This window comes from Staurois parvus, unplaced genomic scaffold, assembly GCF_062004578.1.
Source record: "Staurois parvus isolate SC_StPar_1 unplaced genomic scaffold, SC_StPar_1.0 ptg000087l, whole genome shotgun sequence".
NCBI lineage: Eukaryota > Metazoa > Chordata > Amphibia > Anura > Ranidae > Staurois > Staurois parvus.
In genome coordinates, this window is record NW_028317883.1 from 7,579,728 (window position 1) to 7,605,328 (window position 25,601).

A 25,601-nucleotide genomic window follows, 5' to 3' on the forward strand; every position below is an offset into this window, starting at 1 on the left:
GCTGGAGTTTGGCTTCAAAGTGTTGTTTGTATTCATTCAAATCTGCTAATACATTTCACCCCCCTCCTCCAGACTGAAAATGCTGTTGTCTGCTGTGTCCTGTACTCAGTCCTCCAAAGTGGTGTCTCATTAATGCAAGAGGTGTGCTACAGACTAGATCACCAGGTGAAAACAGAGGGAAAAGCCAAAAAAACTAATGCAGCCACCAAATCTGTTGATTGGTAAGCTGCAATATATGATACATCTTTGGTTTTGGGTTTAATACCACCTTAAATAAAAGGAATTCATATTTTTGATATGATCATTACATGTATTTATCTCATACAGTATCAACAATACAATATTTTTCAAAAAAGTGATCTTTTAACTTGGCAAATTACACTGAAATTAAGGTTTTTATCGTGGTCTCTGGATTTGCAGTGACATAAGGATCTATAGATTGAGAACAAGTAAATTAATTCTATTAATTTATTTTCTTGCAATATGAGTGATTACACCATGTTATATACTGTAATGGATGTATACAAGCAATAAAGTAATGTTTTTTTTGTTCTGAACACGAAGTGTAATTCCCAGTATCTGTTCTTACTTTGCGTGTATGGATGTTACACAGTACTTCTGATGTCCTTTGTGCTGGGACACTTCTGTACTCACTTATGCCATGATCTTTAGAATTAAGCCATGCCCCTTAGATTTTTTAACACTTGTTTTTTGAGGCACTTTTTGCACAAGCTTCTTTGTCATCTAATGAACTACTGCTTCAGGATGATGTTTCTGAAATATGAGTATATGAAAATGCAAGGAAGAGAATACAAATGTATACCTGTTGTGAGAGATAGGCTTTCGATTGAAAGCAGAAGCATTGGGATCAGTCCACACAAGAAACAACATTTCCAGAATCCAAGCAAAATCAGGTGTTTGCCTGCAGAATATTGTAATGATTTCACAGTTTAAGAATATGACACAGGCTACAGACGTGGAGAAAAAAAAGGAACAAAAAACCTCCAAAATAGAAAATCCACTTAATTCATTAATTTATCTGGGCACTGATAAAAAACATATAGTAAGTGTAACAGCTCTCATGGATGCTATGGGACCTGGGGTAAGAAAAGGGCCTCATTAAAGAGTCTGTTAAACTACAGCTGAAGTCACTTTTTGTCTTTGCTGTGTAGGTTTTTTTTCCAGAATACATTTTTATTAAAAGAGAATGACAAAAACTAACAGGATTATCCACAGAGATAAACAAAAGAAAGTCTAGATCAACATCACAGTCTAGATCTCAACTTAGACAATAATTTTCAAATAAAATACAGTGAACCATCTGAGTAGCTTCTGTGAAATCAAACCCCAGAGGGGCACGGGAGGTCTACACCAGGAAACAGAACAAAAAAATCAAGATGAAAATCAAAGTAAGACAACAAACAAAACAAGGAGAGAAAGAAAAAAGGAGGGGAATTAGGCTAGTTACATGCTAGAGATGGATGGATCAGTTAGGAATTACTGACAGCCAGACAAATCTCCAGCCTATGCGATACCTTTCATAGAAATATAGAAAAGTGATGGTAGAAAAAGACTGAGTGGTCCATCGAGTTTACCCATTTTTTTTTATGTTTTGGGGGGGGGGGGTTATTTTTTTTTTGTTTTATTTTGTTTTGTTTTGTTGGGGGGGTTGTAAACTTTTACTTTTTATAGATCTATGCTTGTCCCAAGCATGTTTGAAGCTATTTACTGTTGACTGGCTCACTACCTCTGCTCAAAATGTATTCCAAGCATCAACTACTCTTTCAGTAAAATAGTACTTTCTGAGATTAGTTTTGAACTTACCCCCAGTTAGTTTAAGGTCATGTCCCCGTGTTCTTGATTTTGCTTTCATGTTGAAAATACTGCCCTCCTGAACCTTATGCACCCCCTTGATGTATTTAAAGGTTTTAAGCATGTCTTTCCTCCAGAATGTACATGTTAAGTTCCTGAAGGCGCTGTTGATATGTTTATCCCCCAGACCTTTCACCATTTTTGTTACCTGTCTCTGGACTCATTCTTGTCAATATCTTTTTGTAAGTGAGGTCTAACTGAAGATCTATATAGGGGAATCAGGACCTCCTATCTCCTACTTGTAACCCCTCTAGTGATGCATCCTAGAATTCTATTTGATTTTCCTACTGCATGGCTACACTGTTTGCTCAATCTGCTCAATCAAGGGATTCTTTTTCCCTAGGTGCATTATTTTACATTTAGAAACATTGAACTGCAATTTCTACTTTTTTGACCAATATTCATGCAAAGCCAAATCATGTTCCATGTTACATACACCTACAGGGATATCAAACCTATTGCATTCCTTTGTGTCATCAGCAAAAAAACATATCTTACCCAACAAACCTTTAGTTATATCACTTACATACAGATTAAATAGAACGGGACCTAGTACAGAGCCTTGCGGTACACCACTAGTGACTGGTCTCTTTTCCCAATGAATCCCATTTACAACCACACCCTGGTATCTATCCTTTAGCCAGCTTCATATCCACTGAACCACCCAAGGGCTAAGTCTTAGCTTGTACAACTTTTGTATTAGATCATTATATGAAACTGTATCAAATGCCTTACTGAAATCAAGATATGCTATGTCCACAGCAACGCCCTGGTCCAAAACTTTGGTAAAATAGTAAAAAAAATCCAATCAAATTAGTCTGACATTATCTGCCCTAAGTAAAGCCATGCTGCTTTGGATCTAGCAAGTTGTGTGTTTTGGTGATCAATGATCCTTCTTTTCAGGAGTGATTCCATTAACTTGACTACAACCAATGTTACGCTCACTGGCCTGTAATTGCCACCTTCTACCTTGCTGCCCTCCTTGTGGATAGGTACAATATTAGCTGTCTGCCAGTCATAGGGTACTTCTCCTGGTAGAAGAGATTAATTAAAAAGATTGGTTAATGGTCCAACAACTACACCTCAAAGTTTTCTTAGAACTCTGGGATGAATACAATCAGGGTCCATTGCTTTAATAATCTTTAACTGTGCAAGTTCCTCTGTTACCTTTGTCTCTGAAAATCCTAAATATTAACCATCATTACTTGAACCAATGATTTCCCAATTTATTATTGTTAGAATAATTTATTTTGGAGAAGACTGAACAAAAGTAATTGTTTAAGTGGTTTGTCTCCCTCAACATAAGTGTTGTGCCGAGTTTTTATTTTAGCGATCCCATCGTATTTTTTCTTTCTATCACTAATATGCCTGAAAATTTTTTTATCTGCATTCTTAATAGATTTAGCAATTTTCTCCTCCTCCTGTGCTTTGGCAGCACTAATAATGTGTTTGGACTCCTTTTGTCTATTCTTAAACTCTTCTCGGTCAGCTATGCCTCCTGTTTCCTTGAATCTCCTATATTCTGATTTGTTTTTCTTTACTATCCTACTTATCTCTTTAGTGAACCAAATTGTTTTTTTCTTCTGTTTATTCTTACTAACTTGCCTGACATATAATCTAGTTGCCTCCAGGATAGTAGACTTTAACAGTGCCCACTGATTACTATCTGCTGTCGTTTTACTCCAACCTTTCATTTCATTGTTTAGAAATTCACCCATTTCAGCAAAATGCATCTTTTTGAAATCTAAAACTTTTTTTTTTGTATGTGATTTTTCAGTACTTATTTTAATATCAAACCAAAGACATTGGTGATCACTACAACTCAAATTTTCTCTCACCTCAACATTAGACAGTTGATCCCCATTTGTCAGTACTAGGTCTAGAATATGATCACCTCAGGTTGGACTTTTTACTAATTGTTTTAGAGAATGCCCATTCAGTGCTTCTATTACATCCCTACTCCTGCTTGTAATATCAGTTTGAGAATTCCAGTAGTTAATGTCAGGCATTTTGAAGTCATCCATAATCAAAACCTCCCCCTAAATTGCCATTTGAGTTTTCTCATCAATCAAAAATCTTTAGTCTGTCCTCGGGGTCTGTATATTACACCAATTCTAAGGGAAGATTCCTCTCTGGTTGGAAGGCAAACCCAGAGGGTTTAGAGTATTTCATTTGTTTTTTTAATTACTCTTAGCCTTATGCTATTTTCGACATATATGGCAACTCCACCTCCCCTTTTCCCTACTCTGTCTTTCCTGTATAGTGTATAGCCTGGTATAGTTATTTTGCAGTCATTTGAATCCTTGAACCACATCCCTGTAATTGCAACAAGGACCAGGTTGTCCCTAGACACAGGAACTGTCAGGCCCCAAAGCTTGCTGATAAACTAGGAGCATTACTGCATATGACATGACAAACACTGCTATCTACTGCTTTATTTTTACCACCAGAAACTTTAACTGAAGTGACCACCCCATCAGCCCAGTCCTGAGCAACACAAACCCTCACATTTGTTTCACCCTACTGGGGACAGAAATGTTCCTCAACAACTACATCTATGCCCCCATTTCTCAGTTTAAATGCATGTCCAAAAAACTCCTAAATTCCATCCTACTGTAAGAAGCTCAGTGCCCTTGTGTGAGGGATGCAGACCAAGTCTTTTGTACAGCTCAATGTCAGACCACCTAATGGCATCATGACTAACATAACCAAAACTTTCAGCTTTTCACCAATCCTTTAACCAAACATTGACCTCTGCTATACGAAGTACTTTCTCTTGTTGTCCATTATGTATATGTAAGACCTCCGAAAATGTAACAGTACACCCTAACTGAAGATTCTATCCCAAACACTGAAATATTTCTGTAAAGAATACACATCTTTCTGGGAAAAATCATTTATGTCAAGGTGCATGACAACATCAACATTGCACTCTTCACTAGCTTTTTTGACAATTTTTTTAAATACGCCTTGTATCTCTCCTAACATTAGCACCAGGTATAATGTCCTTTGACACTTCCACATGATTTCCTAAAGAAACACCTCCTACAACTGAATCACCAACAAGAAGATGGCTTCTCCTTTTAGGAGCCTTTTCCACAACACTTGCCTGGAATGGAACCTCAGATAAAACAGTTACTTTTGGTAAACCAATTTTTGTTTCAGGGTTCCCCTTCCTCTGCTCACAATCAGCTACATTTGCAACCTTTGTATCTGCTTCTAGCTCAGAAAGAACACTATAGGAGTTATGCAGTGTTACACCAAAAGCTACATGTTTATGGTCCACAGATCTCACTCTTCTTGACCCAACAGTTGTCCACACTGCCCTTCTCCTGTGCAGTCTTTTAGGAAGAGATGGCTGTTTGTAGGGCAGCTCAGTAGAGCAAAATGGCTTAGACAGCCTCCTGATCTCAGACTGCAGGGCACCAATCAGTGAATTTAGACAAACAATGTCATCATATAGGCTCTGAACTAAATCAGAAGTCGACGTATTTCCGGTCATAGGGGTGACGTACTTCCGGTTCCGGGTTCGGACGCCATCTTGGTACACCTGAGTATACCCATAGCACATGGGAACTGCTTCTCTTTGTTGGAGTACATGTGAGTGCGTTTCTTGTTACTTTACCTTGTGTGCATTAAAACAGTGTTGCACTATGGAGGTCTGCTCTTCTCTTGCATATGCGCCCTTTGTATGAGGGAAGGTATTTTGAGAGGAACCCATAACTTGGAGGAGGATCTTGATGTAAGTCGGTGGAGGCAGTGGAGTATCAATATCCTGGCAGAAATATATATTATATATACAAAGCCTTGTGACCCGCAAGGGTCGAATATTGAAGGTGAGGGGGCATTTTGGCCATTTATAAGGGGAGTCACTTCAAGAGTCACGAAGAGCACAAATGGCAGCATGGAGTGAAATTATTACCACAGTGTATTGCACACTTTTATTATTATACACAGTGTGGCATCACTAATAAGAATTTTTTTGGATTTATCTTGCATTTTCTTTGTTTAATATTTTGTCACTTTGCACAGTTCAATTGTCATTTTTTTATTCTGTTGGATATCACTATTTACCACTAGGGGGTGTATAATTTACATGAGGGTTTTTGCACTATACTGATTATAATTTTGAAGGATATAAGTTGAGCGCTTCATCATTTATATTATTAGCTACTCTTCTGTACTGCTGCACTTCCAATGAGAAAAGTCTACAGAGTAAACTCTACAGAGTTCATCAGCTGTAAGTGTAGAAGATACCAGGTCAGTCCACTCTGCTACCAACATATAAACTACCCATTAGATGTAATAAAAAGAGGAGGGGGAATTGAAAAGAGGGGGAGAAAGAGATGAGAAAAGAAAAAAAAAGGTGGATGATAAAGTCGAGAAAGAAACTCCCACAGCAGATGGTATATTCTGTCTAGCAGAGAGGACACCCACCCTCCCTTTCATATGGAAGCAGGGTATGGAGCCCATAGCTTATGTTCAATGGTCCTGGAGTTTCCAGGGTGTGGACTTTTGTCCTTCCTAAGCAGTTGAACCGTTATCTCCCCATGTCAGAGCTGCCGCTGACCAGCTCAGTTCACGTCAAAGTATGTTTACAACATCAGGTGTTTGTATTTGTGTAGGATTTTAAAATGCATCCAACAGGCCCAAGTGGTTGTGAAGGTACGTATTCTGTCTTGTGCCATAAAAATTAGCTCCTCAATCTCCTCCAGTTTGTTCAAGTACATAAACCATTCCTTAGCACTTGGCAAATTTGTGCTTCTCCAATGGATAGGGATGCAAAGGCATGCTGCAATGATTATGTGTAGCTGCAGAGACGTGAATTGACGTAAAAGCAACTTCGTATGATGCAAGAGATACTGGGCAGGTAAAAAGTCTATGGTGTTTCCTGTAACCAGAGAAGGCTGTGTAGATTTATTGCCCAACAAAGTTCTCAAAGTTTCTCCTCTGCAGAAAACCCTGAAGGACAGCTGTCATTTTTAATTTCAAAAAAAGCTAGTTAGATTTTTAGGAACCAACATATGTGTGTAAAAGTGTTGTACTGCTCAAACAACACAAATAAAGAACACAAAGTCCAAATAACACCTATGTGCATATAAATGTGAATGTCCAACATAAACTGTTCAAATATACACAGAAAAACAACTCTTCATGAATTCTTGGTGGGAAGGACCATGTATCTACTGGAAAGTAAACCCACAGTCCCAGTGCTGTAAATCTTTAAAGGAATACACCCCCACGGTGAGTATATGGTAGAGATGGACCCTCACCTTCATATGTGGACCCTTATGAGAAACAGGTCAATAGGGCATCTCCCCTCCTCTTAATGGGGGTAATAAAGTGACCTCTTCCATGCACAAAATCTTCCCTTTGTATATGGTCACCTTCTCCAACAAGCCCTGAAAGCGGTCAGGTCAATTCTGCAAATGGAACTCAACAACCATTAAAGCGACCATAGTGCAGCACGTCCGTTAAAAACTCATAGAAGTTTATTTAAATACACTCACATGGTAACAGTACATAAAGCGCGGTATATCAGTAATGATAGGCTTTATGAAATGTCTCCTACTGAACTATCATCGTTTTGGCTCTGACGTCACCCAAGCTCCACCCCACAAGTATTGTCACTCATCACGTGACTTCATCAGGGGTAGCTAGGTGACATGCGCGAGTGATATAAATAGCCGGCAGCTTCCTGTGATAATCTCCCATCATAACAGCTGGGGATGGGTAATGTTCTGACCAGATGTCATCTAGTGACCAAAAATAGGAACATCCTACATATTGTAATATCTAAAAAAAATCAGTATGGGTACATGGAAAGATGAGCATGAAATAAAAATATATAAAATATAAAAGTCTATAAAAATGCTGGGTGGGGGGCGTGGCCGAGCCGCGAGTGAAGATGGCCGCGTAATCACGGAGCTCCCGCCGGCCGGTTCCTACCTTGCTGCCGCTCTGCACTGACGGGTGAGACATCTCCCCTCTGCTATGGGGAAGACCGACAGGGCACCCTCTGGGGCCAGATCGCGGTCCCCGCGGGGTCAGAACGCTCAGGGGAGGCATATAAAGTAGCTCTTCCGCTCCCAGCTGAAAGACGGGCCGCAGCCCTCTCCCTCTGCAGCGTCCTCCCCCTCTCCCCCTCCCTCTGCAGTCTCTGACACAGGCTCTGCAAGCACAGCCGAATATGCTGTGCTGGACACAGTGCCACAGCTGGATTCCTCACATGCTACACATTCCCTATCATTAAGGGACCTCCAAGCTGTGGCAGCTGACATAAAGACCACTTTAACCACCACATTAACCTCTGCCCTCTCTGAATTAAGGGATGACATCCGCTCTATGGGCACAAGGGTGGAGCGGGTGGAGCTGGATACCAGGCAGAATCAGGCGGCAATTTCTGATCTACAACAACAATCAGCGCTGCACGTGTCGACCATTCGAGATTTTTATAGACACATTGAGGACTTAGACAATCGTGGACGCAGACGCAACATTAGGGTCCGGGGCCTTCTTGAATCAGTGGAACCTTGTGATGTCCCTAAAGCGGTAATAGCTATCTTTAATGACCTCCTAGGTCGCCCACCTTCAACCATGATTGCCATTGAACGTGTACACCGGGCGACCCGTCCTAGGGGGGAAAACACAGACCCTCCCAGGGACGTAATTTGCTGTCTTGAAAGTTACCCGCTTAAAGAGGATATCCTCAAATGCGCCAGGGGGAGAAGACATCTTGCTTATGAGGGGGCGGAGATACAGCTATATCAGGACCTCTCCAATCTGACCCTGCAACAAAGGCGGGCGCTGCGCCCCCTATTGGATACTCTCCGCACGCGCAACATCCCCTATAGATGGCGGTTTCCGTTCTGCCTTTCTGCTCAAGTGAATGGCCGTAATTTCAACCTACGTGTTCCTGAAGAACTGCCATCTTTTTGCTCTGCTTTGGATATTCCTCCGATTGCCTTACCCGATTGGAACGGGTCTATGAGGTTGCCACGTGCCCCAGATCTGAGAGCTGAAGATGGTGCAACGGGCGGGCCTAACCCTGCTCAGCGACGGCGCCGGATGGTCCCTTCGACACCTCCACGATTCCCTGCAGGGGCCTCTATAGACACTTCCAGTCCCACGGCCTCCCCGGCGCACAGGAAGCCTCGGCACGAGAACCAATGATCCGCTACACCAGCAGGCTTTCAGCCTCCGTTTTTCCAGTTTTCCTGTTGATTTGTGATTGGCCAGCTACTTTTGCTTTGAGTAGGGCTCTACTGGTTTGCCCCAACGGTTACTGTTGCCTCGTTACAGTCGCTCTCGCAGGCTTTAGTCATCCATGTTGATATGCCACCTCCCCAGGTTTTGGGGTGATATTTATTAGCGTACAGGTCAGGAGACTTGTTCAAGATCGACACCCGGTATACACCCCATTGGTTTGCGGATTCTCCTTGCTCTAACAAGCATACTGCTCTTGCTCTGGATCTCTGCGCCTATCGCATCATGGAGTTACCTCCCCGCAGTATATTGCCTACTGAAGAAGAGTGGTCTTGCTCCTACGGCAGGGGTCTCTATCTCCTTCCGGGTGCCTGGTTCACTTCCTGTCTTAAGCTCCTCTTGTTCCGGTTTGGTGAAAGCTCTCGGGAAGGCCGGCTCCTTTCAGTTTGTACTGCACTACAAGCCCAGGCCGCGACCCGGCTTCATCTGAAGGATTTTTGCAGCCTTTTGGGGTCTATTTGACCGGAGGGAGTTGCCTCTGCTCCTGCTTCGGACACGTGCTCTATATGATACCCGTGGCTACTTTTGATATCCTTTTTGAGTTCTGCACTAGATACGGGATTTTGATGAGGGGCAGTTGTTATTTAGGGGGAGGGGGGTGGGACGGGGGGGAGAGGGATCTACCTCACAATGCTGCTGCCAGGGGATTGATGGGAGCCCTGTTACATCCTGAACGATGCCGCGTGAATGACCATCACCTCTGCGCACTTTGTTTGAGGCCTCACGGAGCAGGTTGGTGTACTCCCCTGTGACCTGCTTTTATGTAAGCGCTTACGGCTGTCTTGGGGCTCTATGCTTCCCCCCAGTCCTGGGGTGTGCCCCCCCCTCCTTTCAGCATTGGTTATGGGAGAGGTGCTGCTCATTCTCGTGGGTGTCACAGGGGTTTTGGTAGAATCCGTTCCATATTTTGCTATAATTAGATGAGCTCGTCTCCACGGGGTAACAGTTCTGGCACTGAGTCTAGGGATCCTGAGTAGTACGGATGCCTGAAGCTGGGGTATACTGTTTTCTAGGGTTCTCTCCTGACCTCAGTTTTTGTATTGAAATTTGTTTTTCCTGTATGGCATTTGTTCATATGTTATGTTGTATTATTGCTTCTTTAATTGATAAGCCTGTATTACTCCTTACGGCCTCTCACAGATCTACTGTTTTATATGTCCTGCCTGTAGGTTCTGTTCTTATACGGATATAATTTGCCCTGTCCTCATGCAGGCTTGGTTAGCCCCTCGATTTTTCTCAATCCGTATAATGGAATATCTGTGACCTATTACCCCGTCACTGTTGCCCCTTTTTGCCAGCGTGCCCGCCGCGGGCACCCGCATACGCCTCCTGGCTTATCACCTCTTGGGGTTGTCCAAGGTCTTCTCCCTTTTGGCTTGGCCTTTACTGTACACAGTATTACATGCCTTGCTTGAACCCCCCCTTTTTCAACACTCACCCTCCTTTAGTTTTGTCTTTTTGATTATGCACTTTGCGAGGCGACCGGCCGGCGGTTGCTTCACTCTTGGCTCAACGCTTACTTCGTTCCCCACACAGTGAGCTCTGTGAGCTTTCACTGACCTCCTACATTAGGCTACTATTATTAGTTTCCTCTCCTCTACTTTTTCTTTTCTCTCGTTTTCCTTCCCTTTTTTTCTTTTTTGGCTCTGATCTCTTTCTTCTTCTAACTTTCCTCCCTCTTTCTGTACTCTTCCTTTCATACGTGGACTAGCTGGTCTTCTCCCCGAGCCGTGTAGTACTTTCACCCCTTTTCTTCTCTCTCTTTTTTTTTTTCTCTTCTTCTCTCTCTCTTGGGAGTTCTCTTATTCCTTCTCTTTTTTCTTGCTCTCTACCCCCTTACTTCTCTCCCTTTTCTCCTACTCCCACCCCCCCTTTTTTTTTTTTTTTTTCTCTTCTCCCTGCTCGTTTGTAGTTGTGTCATCAGGCTTCCGCGATCAAGCTCTGCAGTCATGCTTTCTCCCGCCTCTAATGCGGGACTGCTGTCCTTAAAAATTCTTTCACTCAATGTTCAGGGTCTGAACACTCCCGAAAAGAGATCTATGTTACTTTCTTACGCGCATAAGCAAAAGGCGGATATACTCCTCCTCCAGGAGACGCATTTTCGCCGGGACTCCATACCCAAGCTTTTTAACTTCAGATACCCTACTGTTCTTCATGCCACCAATCCACTGGCTAAATCGAAAGGAGTGGCTATCCTGTTTGCCAGACATCTCCCATTTGTGCTACAGGATTCCCTTGCTGACCCGGAGGGCAGATATCTGTTTGTCAAGGGCTCTTTTTCCAACAGACCCATCACACTTGCCAATATTTATGCTCCCAATACCAAACAGGTTACGTTTATGCGTATGACTGCTGCTACTTTGGCTGAGTTTCAATCGGGTATGCTGATAATGGGGGGGGACTTGAATGTCCCATTAAACCCATTGCTAGACTCCTCTTCGGGCAGCTCATTTTTGCCTTTTAAGGCCCTCAGGCAGATACATTTGCAGTTGCAACACTTGCAATTACATGACTCCTGGCGCACACTCCACCCCACTGTTAAGGATTACACGTTCTTTTCTCCGCCGCACAATAAGTATTCTAGGATTGATTACCTTTTTCTGTCACAGTCGGACCTCCCATTTCTACATGCTGCATCTATAGAGCCGATGGTTCTCTCCGATCACCACCCCATAACCGTAACCTTGCGGCTCCCGGAGAAACTTGCTCGCTCGAAGCTGTGGCGCTTAGACGCCTCGCTTCTTGCAGACTGTGCTATTGAACAAGATATTCGCTCTCATCTGTGTGAATATTTCTCTTTGAATGGCTCTTCGGATACCTCCCCCCTTACGCAATGGGAAGCTCATAAATGTGTTATCCGGGGTTGCCTTATAGCGGCAGCAACGAGACGTAAGAAAGACAGACAGCAACGTTTGAAGCTACTTACAGATAGGATACGCTCTCTGGAGAGGGCACATAAACAGACTCTGGCTGCGTCGACTCTTTCGGAACTCACAAGTGCTCGCTTGCGACTTCTTACTGAGCTGGGCAAAGTGGTCAAGAAAAGATTCATCCTCTCCCAAAAGCTTTATTATGAGTTTGCCAATAAAAGTGGGAGGTTTCTTGCTCGGGCTCTTCGGGAAAAACGATCCCATATGACTATACATAAAATAAGAGGCCCTGACGGTGTGATGGCCACGTCCAATCCTGATATTGCCTCTCAGTTCGAACATTTTTATAAGTCCCTTTATAATCTTCCACCAGAACGTCCCCCGATGCACATTGACAGGCCTAGAGCATCCCTAATCTCTGAATTTCTTCGTCTTCATGGTCCAAACGCTCTCTCTGAGGAGACGGCTCTATCGCTGGACCAAGATTTGACCTTAAGCGAATTGCAGTGCGCGGTACGGCAGTTGAAAACGGGCAAAAGTCCGGGTCCTGACGGCTTCTCTGCAGCTTATTATAAATCCTTTCTGGACATTCTGAGTACTCCATTTCTTTCCGCTTTCAATACTCTTTCTCAGTCCCCTAGGCCACACCATAGGCTGTTGGAAGCACACATTTCCGTCATCCCCAAAAGCGGTAAAGATACCTCCCAGGTATCTAATTACAGACCCATCTCCCTGCTAAATGTGGATATTAAGTTGTTTGCAAAGATGCTTGCTAACCGACTTCTCCCTTTGCTCCCTTCCCTCATTGACTTGGATCAGGTGGGATTTATCCCTGGTAGAGAAGCTAGGGACAACACTATCAAGGCCCTTAATCTCCAACACTGGCTTTGCAAATCTAACTCTCCGGCCTTCTTCCTTTCATTGGATGCTGAGAAGGCCTTTGACAGGATTGCTTGGGATTATTTGCAGGGATCACTGATGGCTTTGGGCCTGGGCGAGAAAATGATAAACTTTATTATGACCCTATACTCGGGCCCTACAGCTCAAGTTCGGGTCAATGGACACTTATCGAACCCTTTCCGCCTGGGAAATGGCACTCGTCAGGGTTGCCCCCTATCCCCGCTTCTGTTCGTCATTTCCCTTGAACCTCTTCTGAGACAAATTCGCGCTAACCCAGATATTAAGGGGATCAGGATAGCAGACAAAGAATACAAACTTGCTGCTTATGCGGATGATATCCTCCTTTTTTTGGCTGACCCTCGCACCACCCTACCGAGTTTGCTGAAAGACTTTGCTTTTTTCCGCTTTTTGTCAAACTTGAAAATTAATTTTTCAAAGTCATACGCCCTCAACATAACCCTTCCCACTGATCTCGTCTCCTTCTGTGAGTCTCATTTTCCATTTCAGTGGGTGAAGGATGCCCTTCCATATCTTGGTGTACAACTTACTCGCAATCTGGACGACCTTTATGCCAAAAATTTCTTACCGGTTTTCAAAGTCATTCAGGAAGACCTAAACAAGTGGCATCGCCCCTGCTTCTCTTGGTTTGGTAGGGCTGCCATTATTAAAATGAATATACTTCCGCGTCTCCTTTATCTCTTCCAAACTTTGCCAATTCAACTTCCATTGACATTCTTTGCTTCTTGCAAGAAACTATGTTCCTTATTTTTATGGAATCACAAGCGTCCGCGGGTCTCGTTCTCTCAGCTGACTCGTCCCAAACTCAGCGGGGGCATTGGGCTCCCTGACCTGCACCGCTATTACTGGGCGTGTCATCTTTCCCGCATAGTCGATTGGCACATTCATTCTGCTTCCAAAGACTGGGTCCTTTTGGAGAAGGCTTTTTCGCCCACTCCCCTACCATCGATCCCTTGGCTATTGCCGAAACACACACCTCAAGTTCTCCTCTCCCATCCTTTGATAGGTCCCACGTTAGAAGTTTTCCGTAAGGCCTGTAAAACGTCTTCCGTTTCGGACTCTCCTAGTCCCTTGACGTCGATCCGCCTGAATCCAGATTTTCCCCCAGGGTTGCACAAGGATTTTTTATCGAATTACTGGCCATACGCTCAGATTTTAGTAAAACATTTTCTTCACTCCGGCAAGGTGAAAACATTACAGGAGCTGAAGGTTAGCTTGAATATCCGCGAATTCCCTCTCTGGGCCTTTCTTCAGATTAGACACTTCCTGCTTTTCCATAAATCCCGCCATAATTGGACTCGCCCTGTTACTCCATTTGAATCCTTATGCTCTCAATCCGAACCGCGGAAGCATTTGATCTCTGAGATTTATCCTCTCCTAGGGGACAGCAGGACTTGCACTTCTTTCCCCTCTTGCCGTGCGTGGAACAGAGACCTAAAGACGGATTTATCAGAGTCGGATTGGGACCGCATTTTTATGTACTCCCACTCCTGCTCGAGTAATGTTTCGACGCAGGAAAATGGCTTCAAATTAGCCACTAGATGGTATCGTACTCCCTCCAGAATTCATCGGTTTAACTCTTCTGTCCCTGACGTGTGTTGGAGATGTGGGACACCTGATGGCTCTTTCTTGCATATTTGGTGGTCCTGTCCACTTATTCAACCATTCTGGCAGGAGGTCCACCGGTTGGTGACTTCAGTGACCACTCTGCCCATAGTTTTCTCTGCTGCTCAGCTATTGCTTCATCATACCCCCATTCCTAGGAGTCAATATTTCAAGTCCCTAGCGATGCATATGATCAACGCAGCCAGACTCTGTCTTCCTGTGCTATGGGGCTCCACTCACCCCCCAACTATACGCGATTGGCTCAATCGAGTAGGCAAAGTGGCGGAAATGGAGGAACTGATTGCGACTGCACTTGATCTGCCAACTAAATACTCACATGTTTGGGCCTGCTGGACCCACTTTGTAACTACCCCTGAATTCGGATCTCTCATGGGTCGGGATACCTGATTGAGCTCAGCCCTACCTCTGGTTATGCCCTTGGTTCTCTCATAATCTGTGTGGTTATGACCTCTTTTCCGGTACTTTATATTTGCCTGCTTAGCTTTGGTGAGTGTTTAAATTCTTGACACTCTCATTTATGATCTCCAATAACAATGCTGACACGAACGTCGCAGCCCGGACCCTTCGCTTCCCTTGCTTCCCCCCCTTTTTTTTTTTTTTTTTTGCCTCTTATTCCCCCTTCTCCCTCTCCCCTTACTCTACCCCCCCACCCCCTTTTTTTTTTTTTTTTTTTTTTTTTTTTTTTTCTCTCCCCCTCTTTCTCTTCTCTCTCTCTACTATGACTCCCATTCTTTTCCTTTTCTTATCCTTTTCTTTCTTTCTATTCCCCTTTTTTCTTTTCTTTCTCGACAACCTCTTAGTCTTCGATCAGGCTTAATCTTCATTTTATCCAGGATTACTTGGTATATGGTTAGCTTCTCTCCTCTAGGATAGTCAATGGTACTCACGACGTCTTCTCTTATACTACAATGCTCACTTAGCCTCATGATAGTGTACTGCTTTTGGTTTAGGCTCTGAAGGTTCATTTCCTCCATGCTTAGGCCAGTACGCCAATATTCACTTGGTGGAAGTAAGCTGTTATCACCTTCTATATTGTACATTTTTGAATCTTGAGTACTACAGGCATATCTCTGCCGTAATTTGCCATGCTTATGTTATCCATAGTGTCGCACTCTACCATGTTGTTTCTTCCTGTATTTTGGTTTAAGCTGTGTCTATGACCTGATTGATGCTGCGTGTGCATTTCTTTATATTTTCCTGTAACATGTTGTCACTTCTAAATAAACTTTTATGGAATAAAAAAAAAATGCAGAGGCTGCAAAAGGAAAAAAAAAAAATGCTGGGTGACCTCTGAATAAAGGGGTCAGAATATAAAAATATTATTAACTAAAAAAGAGAGAATATGAACAAACAGGATCCAAAAAAAAAAAAGGGGAAAAAGCCTAAAAAAGTAAGTTCCCCAGGGAACTTAATAATTACTAATAAAGCAATTGGTATCAAAGTCGACATTCAATCCTTTTGGTGCAAAGGTCTGGAGTTCAAAAATCCAGCCTCTTTTTGACTGAGGACCCTAATTTTATGGCTTCCTTACCAATGTCTATTATAAGCCTCAACACCCCAGAATTGTAGCCCTGTGGGGTCTTCATTGTGATGTCTAAAGGAAATGTTTGGACAGATTATATTTGGTGGATCCTTTACTAATATTCCAGATATGTTTCTGTATTCTAATTTTTACTGGTCAAGAGACCATTAAAAATTAGAATCCAGGAACATATCCGGATAGATGCTCCCTATGTATTTTTTCTGGCATGGGCATTGGAGTACATATACAACCCCTGGAGTTGTACATATACAACCCCTTCCATGTTACAAGAGATACATTCCTTTATGGAATACTCTTTTCCTGTCGACAAAGCCATAAATGTCCCTTATAAGCTGTCTTCTATTGGTTGTAGTACATGCATAGCATTTTTTGCAAGGAAAAAAACCCTTGCCATCAAAAAAGGTCCATCCTTTTTTGGCTTCAATTTTTCAAGATCTCCTTGCCATATTATAATCACATCATCAATGTAGCATCTGTATATTAATAATTCTTGTGGCTTGTTCTTATAGATAACCTCTTCCTCCCATTGCGCCATGAACAGGTTTGCCACACTTGGCACAAATTTAGCACCCATGGCTATGCCCGTCTTCTGTTGGTAGTATTCCAGGCCATACCAAAAATAGTTGTTAACTAAACAATATTCCAAACATTCACATACAAATTTACTTTGAGTACATTTCACATTTCAGATTACTATATGCTTTCAATGCCCATTGTGTTGCTGACTTAGCCTCTTGGTGGTTTATAATGGTTTAAAGAGATGCTACATTCACTGTGGCTAGATAAATGTTATTTTCATTGACTTCCAAGGTATCCAGTATCTGCAATAGATGTTTTGTTTCATGTAAAAATGCTTTAGTTTGGTGGACAACCAGTTGCAGATACCAGTCTATGTATTCACCCATTCTAGCTGTAACTGACTCTATCCCATTGACTATGGGACGGCCAGGAGGGTTATTTTTATCCTTGTGAATTTTTGGGACAATATATATTACTGGAACTCTACATATTTCAGGGACTAAATATTTAGCTTATTTTTCACTCAGAATTCCCTTTTTTCTCTGTTTCATCACCAAAACTTCAAGTTTTTTCTTAAAATCAAGCATGGGGTTACTTCTCAGTTTACAATATGTGTCCTTATCATCCAGGATCCTTTTCATCTCATTAAGATATATCTCCTTAGACAGCACAACTATCCCTCCTCCTTTATCCGTAAGACGGATGACCATATCCTTTCTACTTTCCAGACTCTTAATACCATTTCTAATATCTGTTGGCTCAAATTTCTTTCTTACATGTAACTAATCCAAATCTTCAACAACTGTTTCTTGAAAACCTCAATATGTTTGTTATCATTATTCTGTGGGTTATATAACAATTTATTTTTAAAAGTACTATGTAAATAGTTGTTATCAACCCTCCTGTTCTCTTCACTCCAACTTTGTGGGTTAGACAACAAATATTTCTTGATATTAAAGACTCCTAATATATTTCTGTATACCCACAAAGGTCTAAAATGTATTCAAGTTCTTTTGGGGGGCATATTTCCATCCTTTGTCCAAAACCTTCATCTCATCCCTAGTTAGGGGTACTGCATTCAAATTAAAGATACCCTGGTCTAGTACTCTAGTTTTCTTTTGTTGTTTTGTTCTGGCCAGGCATCCCCTCTTTTTTCTGGGCTTCTTTTGAGCCACCCACCTCTGTCTTCTCTCCTGTAGGGTGATCTGTGCCTGCCCTGGTCTAAAAAAAGGCCTTGGGGGTCTTTCATATTCTCTCCCTCCATGGTAATTATATTGGGGGGGTGGTTTTCCCTCTTCTATACTCCTCCCTTAACGGTTCATACCTATTGTAGGTCCAAATGGGGCTATTTTCTCTTCTCTGATATTGCACAACCCTTCCACCTTGTCCATAATAATTTTATTTATTATTTTTCTACCCTCTTCTCTTATTATTCCATTGTTGGTTCCTCCAATTGTTACTACTATAGCCCCCTTGTCTGGTAGGGGTCCTAGTGGGATAGTACTGAACACATGGAATTCCTCTAACTTCCCTAGGAGTTCTATTAGCTTTCCTATTCCCTCTGGGTGTCTCTCTCCTCCTCCTTCTTCCCTGTCTCTCTCAGGTTCAGTATTGGTGGATTTCACTTCTATTTCTCCAATTTTATTCTGCCATTTAAAAACTTTTTCTTCCTTGTAATCATGGATATCTAGCTGGTACTTTTTGCTTTTTCTATGTCTCGTTTCCTGATATTTCTTCTCCAACTCTGCATTTTTATTATATCTTTTATTTAATTTTTTTAAGTATAAAAAAAGTTTACATTACAAAAACCATCATAAATTCCTATTACATCTTACACATTTCCTTAAAACCCAACCCTCCCCCGCAAACCACCCCCACCCACACAAAATTGCCCTGTCCAACTTCATCATTATCCTCTCTTACCCCTCCTATTGATCTAGTTGTATATCTGGATCTCTTTAGCCTTTTAAATTCTCCTTATCTACTACCGGGGAACCTTTAATTCCATCTACCCCAAATCTTTCTACATTTTTCTATTTCATCTTTCTCCATGAAACAAAGTTCCTCCATCCTGTTAACATATTCTATTCTATCAATCCAGTCCTTCATTGTTGATGGATACTGGGCTTTCCAAAACTTGGGGATTAAACCCTTAGCTGCAGTAATCAGATGGTATAAGAAGCTGTTTTGATATTGTTTTACTGATGTCTCTGTTTTAAAGAAGAGACACACCCACATATCCTTCTGTATAGGTGTCCCCCAAATTTCCTGTATATGATACTTCTTCTTGCTGTTTATGTGCCACACTCGGTGTACAATACCATCTGGATAAACATTTATAGTTCATCTCAACTATGTTTGTGTTCATCACCCCGTGCATTAACTTAAACATTTTCTTCTTCTGGTGATCATTCATTTTTTTCCCAATTCTCTTTCCCAACCCTTCAAAAATGACGGGGATTCAGCTCCCCCCAATTCAACCAAGATCTTATAAACCTTAGAGATGATATGTCCACCTCCTGTCTTAGAACTCAAGAGTTTTTTGAATGGGAGCATGTCCCGTCCCGTCCTCATAGGCTGAGGGAGCGTTGAGAAAAAGTATCTCAATTGACAATATCTCAATTCGTCTAAAACAAAAAACAATTCCCTTTTATTCTTTAACTCTTGAAAAGTACATAACTTCCCTTTATCTACTATATCTTCCAACCGTGCATTTCTATCTTTAAACCATTTTCACAAAATGTTTCCCCTCCCCCGCGGAAAAAAATCTGTGTCTACCAACGCTACCTGTAGTATTATTATTATTATTATACAGTATTTATATAGCGCCAAAGGGTTTGCTCAGTGCTGTACATTAGCGAGGGGGACAGAACATGAGACAATACAGTACAATACAATACACAAAGGGTTCGAGGGCCCTGCTCTTTCGAGCTTACAATCTAGGAGGGAGGGGATAGTGGTACAGGAGGAAGTGGCTGTGGGGGAGGGAGTGGTAGGAGGAGTGGAGGAGATTGGTTGTTAGGTGAGGATGGGGTAGGCTTCCCTGAAGAGATGGGTTTTCAGGGTGCGCCTGAAGGTGAGGAGGGTAGGTGACAGTCTGATGGATTGGAGTAGGGAGTTCCAGAAGATGGGGGAAGTCCTGGAGAAGTCCTGCAGTCGGGCGTGGGAGGAGGAGACCAGGGAGCTGGAGAGTAGGAGGTCCTGTGAGGAGCGAAGATTATGTGTAGGGTGGTATTTGGGTATCAGGTCAGTTAGGTAGTTTGGGGCAGCATTGTGAATGTCTTTGTATGTCAGAGTTAGTAATTTGATTTTAATGCGTTGGGCAATCGGGAGCCAGTGAAGGGATTGGCAGAGGGGGTGGCAGATGTGGAGCAGTTGGTGAGGTGAATGAGTCTAGCCGCTGAGTTCAGGATAGACTGGAGTGGGGATAGCATTTGTTTGGGTAGGCCAATGAGAAGGGGGTTGCAGTAGTCCAGGCGTGAGATAATGAGGGAGTGTACGAGTTGTTTAGTAGTGTCTGGGGTGAGGAACGTGCGTATCTTGGAGATGTTGCGGAGGTGAAGCCTGCATGATCTTGATAGTGATTGGACATGAGGTTGGAAGGAAATGTTTGAGCCAGGGTGACACCCAGGACTTTGGCGTGTGGGGTGGGATTGATGGTGGTGCTGCTAGTTGTGATGAAGAGGATGGGGGGGGCGCGGGCTGGAGGGAAAACTAGGAGCTCGGTTTTGGACAGGTTTAACTTGAGGAAATGGAGCGACATCCAGTCTGATATGTCGTTCAGGAGGTGGGCGATGCGGGCGGAGAGTGAGGGGGTGAGGTGAGGGGTGGAGAGGTAAATTTATGTGTCGTCGGCATAGAGGTGATAGTTGAAGCCGTGGGAGTGTATCAGTTTGTCAAGGGAGGAGGTGTAGATGGAGAAAAGGAGGGGTCCAAGGACAGAGCCTTGGGGGACTCCAACAGAGAGGAGGAGAGAGGGAGAGGTGGCAACATCATAGGTGATGCTGAAGGAGAGTTGGGATAGGTAGGAGGAGAACCAGGAGATAGCGGCATCCCTGATGCCAAAGGAGTGCAGTTTAGTAAGGAGGAGGAGGTGGTCGACTGTGTCGAAGGCCGCGGAGAGGTTGAAGAGTAGGAGGACTGAGTAGTGGCCATTAGCTTTGGCGGTTAGCAGGTCGTTAGTGGTTTTAAGTAGGGCGGTTTTGGTGGAGTGTAGGGGACGGAAGCCAGACTGTAGTGGATCTAGGAGGTTGTTGTCAGTGAGGTGGGCGCTTAGGCGATTGTAGGCTAAGCACTCAAGGAGTTTGGAAGTGAATGGCAGCAGGGAGATGGGTCTAAAGTTGTTTAGGTCAGTGGGGTCAAGGGAGGGTTTTTTTGAGTATGGGGGTGATGTGTGCGTGCTTTAGGGGGGAGGGGAATGCGCCAGTAGAGAGGGAGAGATTGAAGATGTGGCTGAGGGAGCGAATGATGGAGGAGGGGGGTGACTGGAGGAGTTGTGAGGGTCCAGGGGGCAGGTGGTCAGGCGGGCTTCAGTGAAGACCTCAGTGGTAGCAGGGTTGAAGGAGGGTTGAAGGAGCGGAGCATTGGGAAGGTGGTAGTGTGCGGGGTGTTAGGTATGGTGGGGGGCAGTGCGGCTGCAAGGTCAGAGGAGGGGAGAGTAGAGGGGGTGATGGAGGGAGGGAGGCTAGGTGGAGAGGTAGATTGTGAATTGACAATGTCCTTACGGATTGCGTCAATCTTGTTTTGGAAATGATTGGCAATCTCGTGGGCGGTGAGTGAGGTGCTGAGTGGAGCTGGGGGGAGAGAGCAGGGATTTGAAAGTGGAGAAGAGCTGGCGAGGACAGGTGGAGAGGGTGTTGATGAGGGTTACGAAATAGGCTTGTTTGGATTTGTAGAGGGAGAACACTTGAGGGTATCTGGTTTTGCGCCATGATCGCTCCAGCGCGCGACTGCGTCGTTTGAGACATTTTGTATGGTCGTTCTGCCAGGGTTGAAGCGGTCGGGGTCTGATGTTAGGGGTGCCAGGGAGTCTAGGGTAGCTGTCAGTGAGTCATTATACGCAGTAGTGGCCAGGTCAGGGCATGACAGTGGAAGGATACTGTCGTACAGTCGGTCAGCTGCCAAGTGGAGATGGGCCGGGTTCAGGTTGCGGAGGTTACGGCTGGTGATGGTTTGACGCTTTGGGGGGGGAGTTAGAGGAGGGGGAGATGGAAAACGTGAGGAGGTGGTGGTCAGAGAGGGGGAAGGGGGTGTTAGTGAAGTTGTGGAGGGTGCAGAGGTGGAAGAAAACGAGGTCCAGGGTGTTCCCATCGGTGTGGGTGGAGGACTGTGTGCACTGTGTGAGCGTGAAAGAGGAGGATAGGAGGAGGAGTTGGAAAATAGCCTGGTTGTTGACGTTGATGGGGATGTTGAAATCCCCGAGGATGATGGTCGGTAGCTCAGAGGAGTGGAAAAAGGGAAGCCAGGTGGCAAAGTCGTCCAGGAAGAGGGATACGGATCCAGGAGGCCAATAGATTACTGCAATCCTCAGGGGGTGGGAGAGAAGAGCCGGATGCAGTGGGCCTCGAAGGAGAAGGATAGGGAGGGGGGGTTAAGGAGAACCTGGAAGGTATATAAAAACGGTAATTGAGCGCTGGGTAAATAATATATGAGCTGCTAGCAAATAGAGGTAACCTCAAGAACCCAATAAAAGAATCATAAAATACATAAATATGCAGCGCTGCATATTTATGTATTTTAAGAACCTGGAAGGTGCTCAGCGGTGACAGGAGCATGCTGACCCCACCGCCTCTGCGACCACTTGGTCTGGGTGAGTGGGTCCAGACGAAGCCTCCATAGGTGAGTGCTGCAGGGGAGGTGGAGTCAGTGGCTTGGATCCAGGTTTCAGTGACCACTAGGAGGTTGAGGGAGTGGGAGACAAAGAGGTCATGGATGGCGGTGAGCTTGTTGCAAGCCGAGCGGCAGTTCAGGAGTGCAACCAAGAGAGGAGGGGTGGATGTTGGGAGGAGGGGGAGCAGGTTGCAGCGGCTGGTGGGAGCAGGAGGGCGCCTAGAGGGGGAGTGGGGAGGTGGGGGGCCAGATTTCGGGGGGAGATGTCATCGGCGGTTAGGAGAAGGGTGAGGAAGGTTGCATGGGAATGGGATGTGCAGGAGCATGTGGATCTGTTAGTGGTGGCGTGTGGGTCGGCGGGAGAGTGGAGTATAAGGAGGAGGTGGTGAGAGCCGTAGTGGGGAGAAGGAAGAAGTGAAGGAGCAATGTAGAGCTGTTTTGGGGAAGTAGGGGGGTAGAGGGAGGCAATTTTGGGAATGGAGGAGAGGATTACGAGAAGGAGGAGTGCAGGAGGCATGTTACAGTGAGCGGAGTGCTGGTCAGATTGTGGAGGTGAGATGTTTCATATCAGGGCATGATGATGCGGAGAGTCTGTCACGTCGTGGCGGAGTTCATCTGTGTCCATCTGTAGGAGGAGAGTGAGAGTGGTGGGCGGCTGGGTCAGCAGCTGGCAAGTTGCAGTCTGTGGTTGCTGTAGGCCAGAGTCCGTGAGTGCTGTGGCACGGTGTTGGTGGGTACAGTGGCTCGACAACTGGATGAGCCATGGGAAGCGGTGTCAGGAGGTGCTGAGGGCCTGGCGTCAGGAGGTGCTGAAGGCCCGGCGTCAGGGGGTGCTGAAGGCCCGGCATCAGGAGGTGCTGAAGGCCCGGTGTCAGGGGGTGCTGAAGGCCCAGCGTCAGGGGGTGCTGAAGGCCCGGCGTCAGGGGGTGCTGAGGGTCCGGCGTCAGGGGGTGATGAAGGCCCGGTGTCAGGAGGTGCTAAGGGCCCGGCGTGAGGAGGTGGTGTAGGCCGACGTCTGGAGGTGGTGTAGGCTGATGTCTGGAGGTGGAGTGGGCTAGGCGTTGGTAGGCGCAGTAGGGCCCGGCATCAGTGGGTGTTGTGGACCAGTGCGTGTGGATGCTGCGGGCCAGCAAATGAGGGTGCTAAGGGGCCCAGCGTCCGTGGGAGCGGTAGGGTCTGGCGATCATGGGTGTTGTATGGCCTGGCGTCAGGGGGTGCTGGAGGCCGCATGACAGGCTCGCCCTCCGCCAGATTGGATGGGGCTCGGGGCTGTGCGTTGGCAGGGGCACGGCTGTGTGGTACACGGTGGGGAGCAGAGAAGTAGATATGGTAGCGGTGGCTTACCCTCTCGGTGCCAGTGGTGGCTTACCCTCTCGGTGCCGGATGTGGCTGGTTGCTGCTTCCTTCTCTCTACAGCGGCTGTAGGTAGGGGAGGCAGTGGTGGTAGCTCCCCTCTTGCTGGTGCGGACGGCGGCATCCTAGATCAGGCGTTGGGGGGTAGCGAGGCTTGGAAGGCAGCGGCAGGTCGTAGGGGACAGGGCGTCCAGTACCCCTCCTGGGCGATGGCAAGACCTGCAGAGCAGCTGGTGAGGGTACCGACGGGGCGGGGGTGGTGGTGGCGTCCCCTGTGGAGTGGGGTTGCGTCCCCTCTGGAGCGTGGCATCTCGGTCAGCCACGGTCCTCCGCGGCCGGCAGGAAAGGCAGCGGCTGCAGGGGCCGTGGTAGGCCGCAAGTCACTGGGGCTCTGCTAGAGGAACAGAGCGCCCAGTACCCCTTCTGGGTGTAGGGAGGACCTCCAGGGGATGCTCCGGAGCTCGGAGCGTGGCGTCCCGGCCAGGCGCGGTCCTCCGCGGTTCGCGGTCTTCTGCAGTTCGCCGCAGCCGGTAGGAAAGGCCGCAGCTTCAGGGGCCGTGGTAGGCCGCGAGTCGCCGGGGCTCCGCTGGAGGGACAGAGCGCCCAGCACCCCTTCTGGGTGTTGGGAGGATCTCCGGGGGATGCACTGGACCCCTCTACCGCCCGGATGGCGGCGGATTCGGTGGGGGCACCGGAGCTGGCGGTTATGCGGCCGCTCCGGACGCCATCTTATGCTTTAAATTATATTTCCATCCCATGGACTTATGTAGACCATTAGAGATGAGCGAATCGAAGTAGGCGAAGTGGAATTCGTTTCGAATATTAGGAAAATTTTGATTCGCGTCGAATCCGAAAATAAGCAGACTTCGGATGCGCGAATCAAAATTTTTCCTAAAATGGCGGCGACATGTGCGGCGACGGAGCGGGGATGTCTGGGAAGGCACGCAGACAAGGCGCGCTGACCCATAATGCATTCATTCATGACATGTGATCGCATTAGCCAATCAGCAGCCAGCCAGCCAGCACAGTGTAATGGTCGAGCTATAAATGGCGGCCATTTTAGAATTCTCCATTTGCCTCCAGTCATTCAACAGAGGCAGACCTGGCTGTATGCAGGGAGAGAGTTAGGGACAGAGAAACGTTACTTAGGGACACAGAAACATTAGTTAGGGCCACAGAATCGTTACTTAGGGCCATAGAAACGTTACATAGGGCCACAGAAACGTTACTTAGGGCCACAGAATCGTTAGTTAGGGCCACAGAAACGTTACTTAGGGACACAGAATTGTTACTCAGGGACAGACAGAATTGTTACTGAGGGATACAGAATTGTTACTGAGGGCCACAGAATCGTTACTTAGGGCCACAGAAACGTTACTTAGGGCCACAGAATTGTTACTTAGGGACAGACACAGAATTGTTACTGAGGGACACAGATTTGTTACTGAGGGCCACAGAATCGTTACTTAGGGCCACAGAATTGTTACTTAGGGACAGACACAGAATTGTTACTGAGGGACACAGATTTGTTACTGAGGGCCACAGAATCGTTACTTAGGGCCACAGAAATGTTACTTAGGGCCACAGAATTGTTACTTAGGGACAGACACAGAATTGTTATTGAGGGACACAGAATTGTCACTAAGGGCCACAGAAACGTTACTTAGGGCCACAGAAACGTTACTTAGGGCCACAGAATCGTTACTTAGGGCCACAGAAACGTTACTTAGGGCCACAGAAACGTTACTTAGGGACACAGAATTGTTACTCAGGGACAGACAGAATTGTTACTGAGGGATACAGAA